General features: G+C 42.6%; 1 long non-coding RNA gene across 2 annotated transcripts in view; it reads left to right on the top strand.

Moving 5' to 3' along the window:
• LOC123520255 overlaps nucleotides 1-15,461 on the top strand; it is an 83,491-nt gene that overhangs the window by 59,262 nt on the left and 8,768 nt on the right. Inside the window, exon 3 of one of the 2 annotated variants that reach the window (XR_006679212.1) lies at nucleotides 12,967-13,054. The exons of the other annotated variant lie outside the window; for it this stretch is intronic. This is a non-coding gene — a long non-coding RNA (uncharacterized LOC123520255). The remainder of the gene's footprint in view (nucleotides 1-12,966; nucleotides 13,055-15,461) is intronic. 2 annotated transcript variants of the gene reach the window in all.

Raw genomic sequence — 15,461 nt, 5'->3', positions numbered from 1 at the left:
GTAATGTTTTGGTTTCCTGTTTCATGAACATTTTAGTTGGCAATAGTAATTGCGGAAATATCAGTTTTAACTGTCATTAAGAGTGGCACTGAAGTAGAGCATGAATATTGTAAATACATTGCTTGTACACCAGTGCGTAGGGAGTAATGACGCGGATAACGACGCAAGTTTTTTACGTCATTACCAGTCTCCTTGACACGTTAAAAAAAACACTATTGCTCTCGCAGCTCTTGTCGCAGCACATATTACAGACAATAACCAACAATAACAACAGCAACAACTGCAGCAGCAGTAGTAAATGCAACATGAACAACAATAACAGCGACGATGGCGATGACAACTACAGCACTAACAGCAGCAACAGCAACGACAAAAACAACGATTTCAGTACAGCAACAACACTGATTACAAGAACAACAACAATAATAACAACAACAACACGAATAACAACAACAACGACCCGTCATAATATTTTGCTTTTGTGGGGAATGTAAAAAAGTTTTTTCCCACCAGTGGCAGGAGCGCAAAACAAAAGAGACTGATTTATTTTTAGTAGCCAGACTCTGTTGGTTATGGTGGAAAAAAAAGACCATTATTTTCTAGCATGTATATTGTCCACTAGATAGGAGAGAAGAAAGTCGTTCAAATTTAAACTGAGTCACTGCTATGCAAGGATAGATTGAAGAAATGAGGAAAGAAAATGAAGAAAGACAAAGATGACGAGAAAGAAGGAAGAAAAAGAGAAAGCGGAAGTGTAGGAAAGGGAGAAGCACATAAAAAATTCAGTTTAGGGGACAAGTAAGTTAGGCAAGAAGAGAAGAAAGATGAAAGAGTTAGGAGGTGAGGGAAGAAAGGCGACAGAAAGGCAATGCTGGAAGACGAAAAGCAAGAGGAAAGGAACGAGAAAGGCAGAGTGGATGGAAAAAGGGACGAAGAGGAGAAAGAGGATGAGGAAGGAGGCAGCAAAGCAGTACACAACCTGGGGACTTAAGCATATTTACAGAGTCTGCTGAAGGGGATAAGAGAAGGAGTATTTTCCAACGGGCATAAACACGTCACGACCTTGTATCTTAAGGGCCTCTTGACGACAGTTTACGTACGCACGGCTCTAGCACGAAAAATACCACCACCTCTTTTTCTATTTTTCTACCTCGTCCTCTCCTCGTCTCCTCCCCCTAAAAAAAAAAACTTTCTACTTTTCGTTCTCCTATACGTATCAATTTTTTGCTTAATTCTGTTCCACTTCTTGTTTCCACTCTTCCTTCTTCTCTTCCTTCTCTACGTGTCTCTCCTTGTTCCTGTTCTTTTTCTTTCCTTTTCTCCTTTTTTCCTTTTCTTTTTGCGTTTCGGTTCTTTCTTTTTCTTTTTCTTCTTCTTCTTCAGCTTCATCTCCATTATCACCATCTTGTTGTTGTTGTTGTTGTTGTTGTTGTTGTTGTTGTTGTTGTTTTTGTTTTATTGTTGTTGCTCTTTTTTCTTTTTCTTTTTTTTTCTTTTTCTTCATCTTCATCATCATCATCCTTTCTTCTTCTTCTTCTTCTTCTTCTTCTTCTTCTTCTTTTTCTTCAAATCCTTTACTTCACCGACTCTCTCCAGGTTTCCCCTAAACATTCTACACCATCTCGTCCTTCCTCCTCATCTTGGTCTCTCCTATTTCACTTACCATCATTCCTCCTTTTACCTTCCTTCCCACGCCGCGCTCCTGCAACAACACCTCACCTCACAACACGCACTCACTCGCCTCTAGGGAATGCTGGAGGAGGAGGAGGATGAGGAGGAGGAGGAGGAGGAGGAGGAGGAGGAGGAGGAGGAGAAGGCGCGTAAGTAAATATAGTAAGCTGGCACCGGGTGATGACTAGCCAGCCAAACATTTAAACTACAACGATATATAGCATTCTCTCTCTCTCTCTCTCTCTCTCTCTCTCTCTCTCTCTCTCTCTCTCTCTCTCTCTCTCTCCTAGCTTTCCTTCTTCGGATCAAAACAACTTTAGCAGGTAAATCTTGTGTCCATTTGTGTGGGTTTGTTTACGTAGCTGTGAATTTCAAAGCCTTTTTTACCTCTCCTCCTCCTCCTCCTCCTCCTCCTCCTCCTCCTCCTCCTCCTCCTCCTCCTTCTCCTCCTCTTTCTTCTCCTCCTCCTCCTCCTCCTCCTCCTCCTCCTCCTCCTCCTCCTCCTCCTCCTCCTCCTCCTCCTCCTCCTCCTCCTCCTCTTTCTCCTCCTCTTTCTCCTCCTCCTCTTTCTCCTCCTCCTCCTCCTCCTCCTTCTTTAAAAAAGGTGACAAGTCTCAAACTAGAAATTATCGACCAATTAGCCTCACTTCAGTGGTAGGTAAGCTAATGGAGACAGTTTTGAGGGATAAAGTTGTTGCATTCTTAGAAAGTAACAACATAATAAACGAATCACAACATGGATTTAGAAACAAGCGGTCATGTTTAACAAACTTGCTTGACTTTTTCCATGATATATATATAATTTGTACGACAGCACCAGAGTGGTCGATATCATATATCTTGACTTCCAAAAGGCTTTTGACAAAGTGCCACACAAACGTCTTATCAATAAAGTAAAAGCGCATGGTATAAATGGTGATATTGCAGCGTGGATCAAGGATTGGGTGTCTGATCATAAACAGCGAGTTGTGATCAATGGTAAATCATCAGACTGGATTAACGTAAGCAGTGGCGTTCCTCAAGGATCAGTTCTGGGACCTATTCTTTTTATTATATATATTAACGACATTGATGAAAGAATAAATTGTAAGCTCTCAAAATTCGCAGATGACACAAAAATTGCAAACAGAGTAGACTCAGAAAGCCAAAGACAACTTTTGCAAAGAGATTTAGATACTCTCATCGAATGGTCAAACAAGTGGCAAATGAAATTCAATATAGATAAATGCCACGTTTTACACATAGGAAATCAAAATCCTCAGGCGACATACAAGATGAATAATACCCCAATGACGAGTGTGGACAAAGAAAAGATCTTGGTGTCATTGTTTCAGCAGACCTCAAGCCTAGCAAACACTGTACTGAAGTCGTCAAAACTGCGAATAAATTAGTTGGTTTCATTGGACGATCTTTCACTTTCAAGTCTGAGAAAATAATATTAACATTATATAACTCACTCGTCCGTCCACATCTCGAATACAATGTTCAGTTTTGGTCACCGTATTACAAAAAAGATATCGAAAAATTAGAAAAATACAACGCAGATTAACAAAATGATCCCAAGGTTGCGGAACAAATCCTACGAGGAACGCCTAAAGGAATTAAATTTATTTTCTCTTGAGAAACGGAGAGTAAGAGGCGACCTTATCATGCTTTTCAAAATTTTTAATGGGTTTGCAAATATGAATATTCAAAAATACGTATCAGTCGACCAGTCAAATGTCACCAGAAGCAATGGTTTTAAAATTGTTGGTAAGCGCTTTGTAACAAATGAAGCCAAACACTTTTTCTTTAATCGCATAGTTAATATATGGAATGGTCTGCCATCAAATGTTGTCAACTCAGGTACTATCGAAACGTTCAAAGTTCGCCTCGATAAATACTTTGAATCTAATCCCCGGTTGTCGCTATTCATTTCCGAATAACTTGCGCTTTTTCTTTTATCTCCCGGGCCTCTGATCGTGGTTTAAATTGCCCGTTAGTTTGAATTACTCTCACCCTCCATACATGACACAGATAGCCCGGAGTGAACGGTCACTACTTTTACTCTCGATCTGTGAAGGGCTGTGGATAGTCAAGAGCCCTGACAGTAGGTGACCATCATCGGGATTTAAGGTACCAGGGTCACCGCTGCAGGGGTAACCATACAGTGTGCGGCGCCCTTTAAAGGGAAGTGCACTTTACAGTGGTTGTACGGAGCTGGGGCCTGATTGACTGCTGCCTCTCTTGAAAGCGCCAGGCAAGGCTGCCGCACCACCTTTTTGACTCCACACTGTGTTTACATACATACTACACTACACTGCATACACGCACAGATAGCCCAGAGTGAACGGTCACTACTACTACTCTCGACCTGTGACGGGCTGTGTTTGGAGAGGGCCTTGTCAACCATTGATCATCATCGGGAACTAAGTACCAGGGATCAATGTTGCAAGGGGTTATCAGCGTACGGCGTCCCTACAGGGAAAGTATGCTATCTCAGTGGATGGAACGGAGCTGGGGCCTGATTGACTGCTGCCTCCCTAGAAAGCGCCAGGCAAGGTTGCCGCACCACCCATTCGACATATACACTGTGCATCCACGTACACAATGCACACACAACATGACATTTACCAAGCGTTAACACTTTCCCCCACAAACACAAGTAGTCAGACGTAGATTACACATTTCCTTTTCACTCTCTACTAAAACTCCATGTGATTTTTTAATATCACATGGTTTCGCCTTTTTTCCTGCCAACCTCGGCTGGAGGGAGGGATGGGTGGGGAGGAGCCTTCTGCTTTGCTTTCCTGTCTCTACCACTGGTAGTTAGTAGATAGTCTCCACAAACAGCCTAGTAAGGACCTAAGGGTCTGTTGCTGTTTGTCTTCCTTTGTATTCCTTTGTATATTCCTCCTCCTCCTCCTCCTCCTCCTCCTCCTCCTCCTCCTCCTCCTCCTCCTCCTCCTCCTCCTCCTCCCGGATTTAAGCCACGCTCTAATCAAGATAAACCTGAAGAACCAGCGCTTCGAAGGGTCTTGTCAGCAACCCAGAGAGATAAATGGCTTGGGTGTTACGGGAAGGTGGTGAACGGTGTAGTACTTGTAGGTGTGTGTGTGTGTGTGTGTGTGTGTGTGTGTGTGTGTGTGTGTGTGTGTGTGTGTGTGTGTGTGTGTGTGAAAGAAAGAAAGAAAGAAAGAAAATATATTTATTGCTAAGACTGTTTTCTATTAGGTATGGAGGACAGCTCCTGAGTAATATAGGTACATAAAATTAAGAATTACCTAAACATTCGTAACAAAACATTAATAAATTTCGCTAAGTTTGTTAACAGTGTGTGTGTGTGTGTGTGTGTGTGTGTGTGTGTGTGTGTGTGTGTGTGTGTGTGTGTGTGTGTGTGTGTGTGTGTGTGTGTGTTTCCTGAGCTCATTTCCTGGGATTTCAGTACATTATGAGGCCATGATTATAGTTCTGGAGCAGGAGTAATAGGAGGAGGGGAAGGAAGAGGAGGAAGAGGAAGAAGAAGAGGACGAGGAGAAGAAGGGAGTTAATAAGAATTTCTGAAAAGGTGAAAGGACAAGTTCTGGAGAAAGAGAGAGAGAGAGAGAGAGAGAGAGAGAGAGAGAGAGAGAGAGAGAGAGAGAGAGAGAGAGAGAGAGAGAGAGAGAGAGAGAGAGAGAGAGAGAGAGAGAGAGAGAGAGAGAGAGAGAGAGAGAGAGAGAGAGAGAGAGAGAGAGAGAGAGAGAGAGAGAGAGAGAGAGAGAGAGAGAGAGAGAGAGAGAGAGAGAGAGAGAGAGAGAGAGAGAGAGAGAGAGAGAGAGAGAGAGAGAGAGAGAGAGAGAGAGAGAGAGAGAGGGGAATTCGTATTTGTAAGAATATAAGTAGTAGTTGTAATAGTGGTAGTAATAAAGATATGAGTAATATTTATAATGATAAGGTAACGTTAATGATGATGATGCTGATGATGGTAATAATAGTTATAATAATAATAATAATAATAATAATAATAATAATAATAATAATAATAATAATAATAATAATGATAATAATAATAATGATAATAATAATAATAATAATAATAATAATAATAATAATAATAATAATAATAATAATAATAACTGAATGAAAATAAGAAAAACGGTAACATTATAATAAACTGATTCAACAACAACAACAATAACAACAACGAAAAATATAACAATAACAATCATAATAAATATCACTTAATTCATAATTGGCGTACTTTACTCTCAGAAAATTATCAACAAAACTTTTTTCCGCTTTAGTCTAATAAAAACAACAACCCTAATTTAACCTGCTGCATATATTAGTTAGCCTTCATAATAGCAACAATAAAGAAGACCGGGCCAGTATCCGCGGACACAACACAGTATGTAGAAAAGGAGCAAAAAGTAGCAGGATAGAGCGTTGAGGTGGAATGCGCGTAGATCGAGACCCAGAATATAAAGCAAGTAAGTAGACTCATTACACGCACAAATGGTGTTGAAGGGGAGACCGTAACACTTTTAACGTAGTGTAATGGTGTCAAAGGGAGTTTTAAATTACCTAATTCTATGAAACGAGGGAGAGAAAGACACAGAATGGAGGGAAAGAGACGAAAGTTAAAGGGCGGAGAGGAAATTGAGTCAGGAGGAGTAGAGGGAAGTTTGGATCGGTAGAAGAGTGTATTTGGGAGTTTCAGAAGGTAAAGGAGGGAGAAGAAGTTTTGCTTATGAGGAAAAGATTGATGGGTAAGGGAAGAGAAGGCAATGCAGGGAGGAAAAGGTTAATAGGTAAGGAAAGAGAAGGAAATGAAGGGAGGAAGAGTTGAATGGGTAAGAGAATAGAAGGGAATGAAAGGAAGAAAGGGTTAATGAGTAAGGGAAGAGAAGGGAATGAAGGGAGGAAAAAGTTAATAGGTAAGGGAAGAAAAGGGAATGAAGGGAGGAAAAGTTGAATGGGTAAGGAAAGGGAATGAAGGGAGGAAAAGGTTAATGGGTAAGGGAAGAGAAGGGAATGAAGGGAAGTTTCCACCAGTAGAAAGGGAAACATAGAAGCTGAAGATGAATTTTAGCATTGGAGGAAGGGAAGGAAAGAAGGAAAGTTGGAGTAGTGAAGGAGTGCTTGTATTGAAGGGATGAAGGAAGTTAAGGTATTGAGTCACCTGGTGGGGAGTTGAATATCTCTTGCGGAAGTTGTGATAAAGTTCATATCGTATTTTCGCATTTTAATCACTTTTTTTTTTTCGTCAATCGTGTATCGAATATGAAAAAAAAGTGGAAAAAAAAGCGTGAAACCGAAAGAGAGTGTTTTGATTAGAGTTGTGGCGAAGTTTATGATCTGTTTTCATAATGTTGTCATTCATTTTTTGTATTGCATTCCAGTCATGAACTACAGAAGGAAAGACAAAGACAAGCGTGGAAGGAAAGTGAAATTAGATCTGTTCCTTTTTCTCTTCTTTCTCTCCCTCTTCCATTTCCTTTTCCTCTTCATGGTCCTGATTGTATTGCTGTTGTTGTTGCTGCTGTTCTTATTCTTGTTATTTCTTTCTCTGTCCTTGCTCTTATTTTTCTTCTATCTTTTTCTTCCTTGTCCTTGTTTTTGTCCTTGCGTCCGTCCTCCTCCTCCTCCTCCTCCTCCTCCTCCTCCTCCTCCTCCTCCTCCTCCTCCTCCTCCTCCTCCTCCTCCTCCTCCTCCTCCTCCTTCTTCTCTCCCACAGGACCTCATTTCACCCACTCCCATTACAGTATTAAAGCCAAAGCCGTTGTAATTGGCTATTTATGCGTATAATGATTTAATTATCAACCATTCTCCTCACCCCACCATAGCCCCTCCGTCACCCTCTCCGTCATCCCTCCGTCGCCCTCTCTCCGACCACCTCTAAAGTTGCCTCGTAACTTAACCTCGTGGCAGGCAGAGTGACAGGACCGCCTTGCTTCGTCTGCCTCCCAGTCAGTAGCAGTGTGCAGGAGAACCTTTTGGACACATTTTAGCGATATATTGCTGCTTGGTTCCCGAAGGGCGTGTGTGGTTGGGGGGTGGATGTGGGGGTGGTTTGTTTTGGTGTTTGTGTTGTGTGCTGTGTCGTCTTCTTTTGATTGAATTCGTGGTGTTATACTTTTTTTTTTATTTTCTTTTCGTATTTGTTGTGGATGTGTTAAAGTATATTTATCTTTTTTTAGCCTTTGTCATTCCTATTCTTCCCTTGTGTTTTTTTTCTCTTTCTTTTTGTGTTCTTGCCCTCTTCCTCGCAGTTATCTTCCGGATATCTCTTCTTCTAATCATCAGCAGTGTCCTCCTTCTCTTCCTTGCTCTACTTTTCCGCTTTTTTTCTGCAAAGTTTTTTTTTACTCCTAACAAACAGCCAAGAAGTCATTTGCTGATTGTTTTTCCTTTGTGTTCCTTCCGTGTTATGCTCCACGCTATTCTTTCGTATCCTCATGCAGAAGTTAGCCATAGTTCCCAAATAGCCATACAAGGACGTAATTGTCTGTTGCATGGCTATTCTTCTTCTCTTTCTCTTCTTCCTACCTTCGTCCTTCTCTTCCTCCTCCTCCTTCTCCTCCTCTTCCTCCTCCTCCCTGGCAGAATCCCATCACCAAGTTCCGGTTTATCTCATCAGTTGTGTGTACTTAATTTCGCGATAAGAGTGACGGTGTTTGAGCGAAGGTGGTAATGGTTTTCTAGAGGAGCAACGAAGACAACCACCCCTTTACCTGTCCTCCGTACTCCTCTTCCTCTTCCTGATACCGTGTGCTAAAACTCTCCTATTTCTCTCTCTCTTTCCTCTTCTTTTGTTGAGCTTTTTTGTCTCTCCCTATCTTTGTACATTTATTTATTCGTGATTTTCATTTCTCCTTTTCCTCATTATCTTTCCTTCTTTTGTTATGTTGAATAATGTATTGTTAATCACATAGGTCATTATTTTTTGTAAGCTACATTCCGTAAATTTTATTCTCTCTCTCTCTCTCTCTCTCTCTCTCTCTCTCTCTCTCTCTCTCTCTCTCTCTCTCTCTCTCTCTCTCTCTCTCTCTCTCTCTCTCTCTCTCTCTCTCTCTCTCTCTCTCTCTCTCTCTGTGTACCAGATAATAATCCTGATACTTACTTGATACAAATTGCTAGCCATTTACCGGGACTCCTTCATCACACCTTCCTGTCAATATGCTGCGATATACAACAGGGGAAAGAACTGAGACCTCATATACCCCCCCCCACACACACACAGTACCTTCCCCTACTCCCTCCCTATCACTCCCCTTCATAGTTGTATATCACCAACACCCCCAGCTACGTATCTGAGCCGACAAGCCCATACGAGAAGAGCGACAGTTTGCCACCCAGGACACAGCGCTGGGTGAAGATGAAACGCCTGCTGTCTCGTAAAATGGCGTCTTTGTGATGGCCATGCTCTTGTATTCCACCTTGTCTTGCAGCCATTAGGAAAAGTAGATGTTTGTGTTGCGTTTGATGTTCTTTATAGTTATTTCTCTCCTCCCCAAATCCCAAATTTTTCTTTTTTTCTTCTTATTTTATTTTGACGGGTTTAAGAAAAATAGACCTTAATATCAAGAATGGCAAATCGTATTGTTACTTTATCATCCTTATTTATTGTAGAAGATGGAGAGTGGTGGTACTCCATTATGCATATGTAAAGTTAAAATCCTAGGAAGGTCGGTAAAGATTGGTTCACAAATAGCGTTGTGGATAAGTGGATGAACTGAAGGCTTTATAAAATTCATGAATATTATATTTTCAAAGGAAAGTTGGATTGATCTGTGAAGGTCGATGGTGGCTGGAAAGTTTGAAGTACTCAGGAGATGCCTTGTATTGTAAGTCAGCGGGCTTCTGTATTTCCTTGATCTCCTTATATTCTTATGATTGTTTAACTCGCAAGCCGTAGAGACCAAAACAGTGAATGAATAATAGCGCCGCAACTGCAGACTCATATAGTAATGGATAAGTTTACGAAAAGAGCGCTTCTTCTCTCGTCACATCCACCAAATCTTAAACCCACACCATGATGAGCAGGAGACACGTGAAGGCGACCGTGCAAAGAAACCAAACCACGGAAAATATAGCTTGAAATGAATAATGTCCCTGAAACTGTACGGTCATAATGCACCGATTGATGTTACGGAAGAAGGCCATATCTCCCGCTATATCTGCCAAATCTTAGACAAAAGGACATCACGAGAAAGAGATATGAGAAGACTGCAAGAAAAAAATGCATAATAAGATTTTCACTTCATCCTCTCCTTTGTCCCCAGCCAGTGCGTGAATAAGGAAGCCCAACTCTCTGTATTTCCCGTATACGTGCAAGTTACAGTTCTATTACAGACGTAGGCAGTGAAACCCTTCCCCACTGTATCTTATGAGTGAATCTCGACCAAGGGATTGTCACCACCTCTTTCCCTCTCTTTCTGCTTCCCTCTTTCCGTCTCTCTTTCGCTTAATTCTTGGTGGCGTATTTTGCAACGGTGCTCTAAATGAAGGCTGAATTGTGCACATCAGCCGGAATATCTCGCATAATAGGCCAATAAAGTCGTTAAAAGCCCAGTAAAAGTAAAATGGAAGGAGAGGGAGAGATGGGGCACGAGGGAGGGATGGAGGAAAGAGTGGGAGAAGGGAACGAGTGAGAGTTAAGGGGAAGGGGAGGAGCAGAGAGAGAGAGAGAGAGAGAGAGAGAGAGAGAGAGAGAGAGAGAGAGAGAGAGAGAGAGAGAGAGAGAGAGAGGGGGGCTAGTTTCTCCATTAAGCTTCAGTCACTTTTCTCTTTGGTGCGCGTTTAAACTTTGGTGATGATGGTGATGGATTGGATTGTAGACTGTGAGTAGTAGGTGGGTAACATTAATATTCGTTCGCCTTCTGCTTTTCCCTTTTAAATTTTCAGGAGAGTTCATGGATTCGGAAATGTAGTAGAAGAAAGGTCCAATCAAAGAAGCGAGTCAAAGAAGTGAGTGAGTGAGCGAGTGAGCGAGTAAGTCCACAAAGCAGAAACCAGTAATTTTTCAGCAATTAAAGAGTAAATTTTTAGAGGTCATGAAAAAGATATCTAGCAAAGGCCTCCACTGCAAAGAATGTGTGAGTGAGTGAGTGAGTGAGGGAGTGAGTGGGTGAGTGAGTGAGTGAATGAATCAGTGAATGAGTGAGTGAGTGAGTGAATGAATGAATGGGTGTGTGAGTGAGCAAGTTAAAATTATAGAAGTTATTAATAAAAAAATGCACCTCCCAAAAAATAAGACGTTAAAAGATTCCACAACAAATTATCCTTCCGTTAAGTGAGTGAGGAATGAATGAGAGCAGAAACACATCATTCCCAATACTTCAAACAATAATTTCTATACATGATGGGCTCACAAATGTATTCCTCCTTGAAAAAAAAAACTATCAAAGAAATCAATTGCAACGATTCATCCGATGAATGAGGAGTGAGTAAGAGAGTCCAGAGAGCAGAAACCGATCGTTCCCCGCCACTTAAGGGCAATTATTTACGCGGCATGGACAGAGAGGCGGAAGGAAGGAAGGGAGACAGAGGCTGTATATTTGATGTTGAGAAATGACCATAAGAGTCGCTGCTTTCTCTCTCTCGTGGCTCTTTTGGGGGCAAGGGTGACGTGATGTAAGGCTCTCTACTCCTGCCGGAGACATGGGCGTCCCAGGACACTTTAGAAACCTTTGTGAGAGCGGAGTGGAGGAAGGAAGAGTAGGAAGATAGGAAGAAAGGAAGAAGATAAGGTGAGAGGAGGAATCGGAAATCTTAGGAGAGGAATGAAGAAGGGAAGGAGAGGTAACTGGAAAAGAGGAAAGATGGTTAGGAAGGACTGATAGTGAAAGGGAAGAGGGGAAAGAAGGTTTGAGGAAGAATAGGAAGGAGGGAGACAAGTGTAGGGAGAGATGATGGAAGGGAGAAAGAGTAGTTAGAGAGGAAGGGTGCAGGAAGAAGAGCGGCAGAAATGAGAGAAAGGGAAAGGAGTGGCAAAAGAAAACTGGAGGAGGATGGAAGAGCGGGAAGAGACAAAGAAATAAAGAAAAGCCGGAAGAGAGGAGAGAAAAAGTAAAGAAGGACGAGGAGATAAGATAAAAGAGAGGGAGGAAAAGTTAGAAGTTAAAAATGACGAAGTAAATATGAATGACAAAAGATAAAACAAGATAAATGAGAATGATAGGAGAGAGAGAGAGAGAGAGAGAGAGAGAGAGAGAGAGAGAGAGAGAGAGAGAGAGAGAGAGATGAAATGGAAATGAAAACAGAGGAAAGAAGCAAAAAAAAAAACAAGATTAGAAAAAGAGGAAGGATTAAGTAAAAAGAAACGAAAAGAAAATGAGAGAACAAGCAAATGCAAAAAAAAAAAAAAAAAAATTAACTCAGTAAACGAAAAAATGCAAGAAAAAAGTAAACAAGACAAGGAAAAAGAAGGAAGGAAGGAAAAAAAAAAAAATAACTGATGAAGAAAGGAAGGAACAGGATGGCTTAAACGTCCGAACACCTCTTAGACTTAGAACAGTTTTGGGTGTTCAGCTGCTTTTTCCTTGCTCTTGTAAACTGTTCATTCGAGCGTGTAAAGGGCGTTGCTTTGGGTGGTTCAGCAGCTTTACCCTTGTGTGTGTGTGTAAGAGGAGAAGGAAAGAGGAGAAAGGAGGAAGGGGAATAGGAAGAGTAGGAGAAGGAAGAGGAGGAGGAAGAGGCGACCAACTTTTCTCTTCTCTCTCTCTCTCTCTCTCTCTCTCTCTCTCTCTCTCTCTAGTGTGGGTCGATCTCAGGTAAGGTTCTCACGTGGGTTTTGCCAAGATCACCTTTACTCTTTCCTAATGACGAGGTGCGCGAGAGACGACAGTGGTAATGCGGGTTATTAGGGTAAGCACTGCCGCCCACCTCCTCTCCCGTGTCCTTGTGTCCTTGTCCTTGGCCCCGATCGCGTTCCTTTCCTCTTATCTTTCGTTCTTGTCATCATCTTCATCGTCTTCGTTGTCGTCTTCCACCCTCCTCCTCCTCCTCCTCCTCCTCCTCCTCCTCCTCCTCTTCCTCCTCCTATTTGTATCTGGTCTTTTCCTTGTTTCCTTTTAATCTGTTTTTCCCTTTCCCTTTTCTTTAATCCTTTTCTTGTATTTTCTTCATTTCCTCTACTTTCCTTTTTTTTTCCTCATCATCGTTTTCCTTAATTTCGTCTTTTTTATTTTCCTTCGTGGTTTTTTTACTTCACTTTTTTCTTCATTGCTTTTGACCCTTTTTGTTTCCTCCTCCTCCTCTACCCCGCTCTTCCTCCTCCTCCTCCTCTTCCTCCTCCTCTTCAGCATTACTTACCCTCTCCCCCCCCCCCAGACAGGGAGGAGAACGGCCACTTCCCCAGCTCATCGACTGCCTCAAAAAAGCCCAAGTTTCCCTCTTGTCCAGACCGTGACGGCGGGAGGTGGGTGTGGATGATCTTTGTCTGCCGGCACGTGAAGGTCGCAAGTAGGGGTACGAGAGAGAGAGAGAGAGAGAGAGAGAGAGAGAGAGAGAGAGAGAGAGAGAGAGAGAGAGAGAGAGAGAGAGAATATATGATCATAATAACGTTCAAAGCATAAGAAATTAGGAGAAAGAAAATAGATGTCCGTCGTAGAGAGAGAGAGAGAGAGAGAGAGAGAGAGAGAGAGAGAGAAGCACCGAGCATAAACGAAAATCTCCACCAGCGTAAGGGAGCGGCGGCCAACCTGTGCACAGCCTGTATCTCCCTGGGATGGGTTTGGGCCGTGTGTGTAGCCAGGTCCTCCCGGTGATGGGGTTGTCCCGCGCGGCTTGTTTGGGAAAATTTAGAGGCGGCACCCGGATTGTTGGAGGCTCGAAACCGCCTCTTACTGACCTACTCTGGCGGTCGGCTGGGTGCTGAGAGGGTCGGGGGTGGGAAAAGCGTCTAGATCGCCCCTGCCCACCGCCCAACGAGGCTCTTCTTTTATTTTCAGCACCAATGCACGCGAACATTCCCCCGGCTGAATCTGCTGAACGCTCTAGTAGGCAGAGGTCAAACGTGCCACAATTACCCGGGAGGTTAACACGCTCTCTTTGGCTATCGTGTTTACAGGGAGGCTGTTACCGAAGAGTATGGCCGAGGGACGCTGGAGTTTCGCCTCGTGGAAAGCAGGGAGAGAGAGAGAGAGAGACGGAAAAAATCGAGATGGAGATAGATGAAGTGATGACGGATGAGAGAGAGAGAGAGAGAGAGAGAGAGAGAGAGAGAGAGAGAGAGAGAGAGAGAGAGAGAGGAATATTAGCCATCCGACGTGTGAGAATGAGGGAAATAAGAGAAAGACAGAAGAGAAGATGAAGGAAAACGAGGAGATACAAGAGCAGGTGGATGAAGGAAAGAGGGAAGGAATACGAGGAGTCCAGCTCGTGGGAAAGCGTGAATAGGAGGAAGCAGAGGAGGTGAAGAGAAGAGGAACTGCAAGTGGTGGTGGATAAAGGAAGGAAGGAAGGAAGAAATGAAAAAGGGAAAACACCAAAACCTCTAGCTCAGGGAAACAGCGAGCAAGGAAAGCGGAGGATGTGTTAGGTAAAGTGGTATAGTAGATGAAGGCAACAAGCAGGTGATTAAGGAAGGAAAGAAGGAAAGTTTTAGCAACATTGATGAGAAAAGAAGGAATAATAGATACGTGTATGAAATGAAAAGAAAAGATTGTGGGAATGATGGGGCATAAAAGAATGAAGGAAGAAAAAAGGAATGAAAGAAAGAATAAAGGAGAAGGAATAGAGGGAATATGGTGAAAATAAGGATAAATAAACTGAAAAGACACTCGTAAATGAAGGAAGAATTAAAGGAAGGAATGAAGGAGGGAAAAGGAAAGAAAATAGACACGAACACATCCATGAAGAAAAATAAAATAAAAGTAAAGTAACGGGAATAAATAAAATGAAAAGTGAAGATGCATTAAAGAAAGAACGCAGGAACAAAGGAACAAAGGAAGGAAGGAAGGAAGGAAGGACAACAGGACCCCAGCAATACTACAGCAACAGGTGAAGGAGGCTTGGCTGGACGCTTTTCCATTATTCAAGTGCACTTTGAAGGACACGTTCGCAACACTTTGATGGGTTAATCTGAGAGGCGCCGCTGCTTTGTACTGGCGGGGCTGGACGGGGCTTGACTCGGGGCACAGGCGACGGTGACAGCAGCTGCGAGGCGGAGAGTGGTGATGAGCGATGGTGGTGTAAGGACGAGAGGTGTGTGCCCTGAGAGAGAGAGAGAGAGAGAGAGAGAGAGAGAGAGAGAGAGAGAGAGAGAGAGAGAGAGAGAGAGAGAGAGAGAGAGAGAGAGAGAGAGAGAGATTCGCGTTCCCTATTGTCAGTTGTTTTGAGTATATATAGTTTCTCTTGACGCTTTATTCCTCCTTTTAGGTTTTTGTTGTTGTTGTTGTTGTTGTTGTTGTTGTTGTTGTTGTTGTTGTTGATGTCTTGTCCTCTGTTATGATTGTTATCTTTTTTTTCCGTCATCATCGTCGTTATCGTTGTCGTCTTCCCTATTATCGTCTTGATCGTCATTATCGTCGTTATCGTTTCCACCTTTTCTCCTCCTCCTCCTCCTCCTCCTTCTCCTCTTCCTCCTCCTCTTCTTCTTCTTCTTTATTGTTGTCGTCTTCTCTATTATAATCTTCATTGTCATTTTTGTCATTGTCTTTATGATAGACAGACTACTTTTAACGCGGAGTAATGTAATGGTCTACCATATACTGGGCTGTGTATTGTTCCGCTACCCCAAGGGACGCCACGCTCAGGCTGGTTCCTAATGCAGCTTAAGGGACAGGCTCACGCTCTGTTTGGCAATCCGCTTGCCTTCCTTCTTT

Source organism: Portunus trituberculatus, chromosome 46, assembly GCF_017591435.1.
Source record: "Portunus trituberculatus isolate SZX2019 chromosome 46, ASM1759143v1, whole genome shotgun sequence".
Taxonomy (NCBI): Eukaryota; Metazoa; Arthropoda; class Malacostraca; order Decapoda; family Portunidae; genus Portunus; species Portunus trituberculatus.
This window is presented reverse-complemented; position numbering and strand designations above follow the sequence as displayed.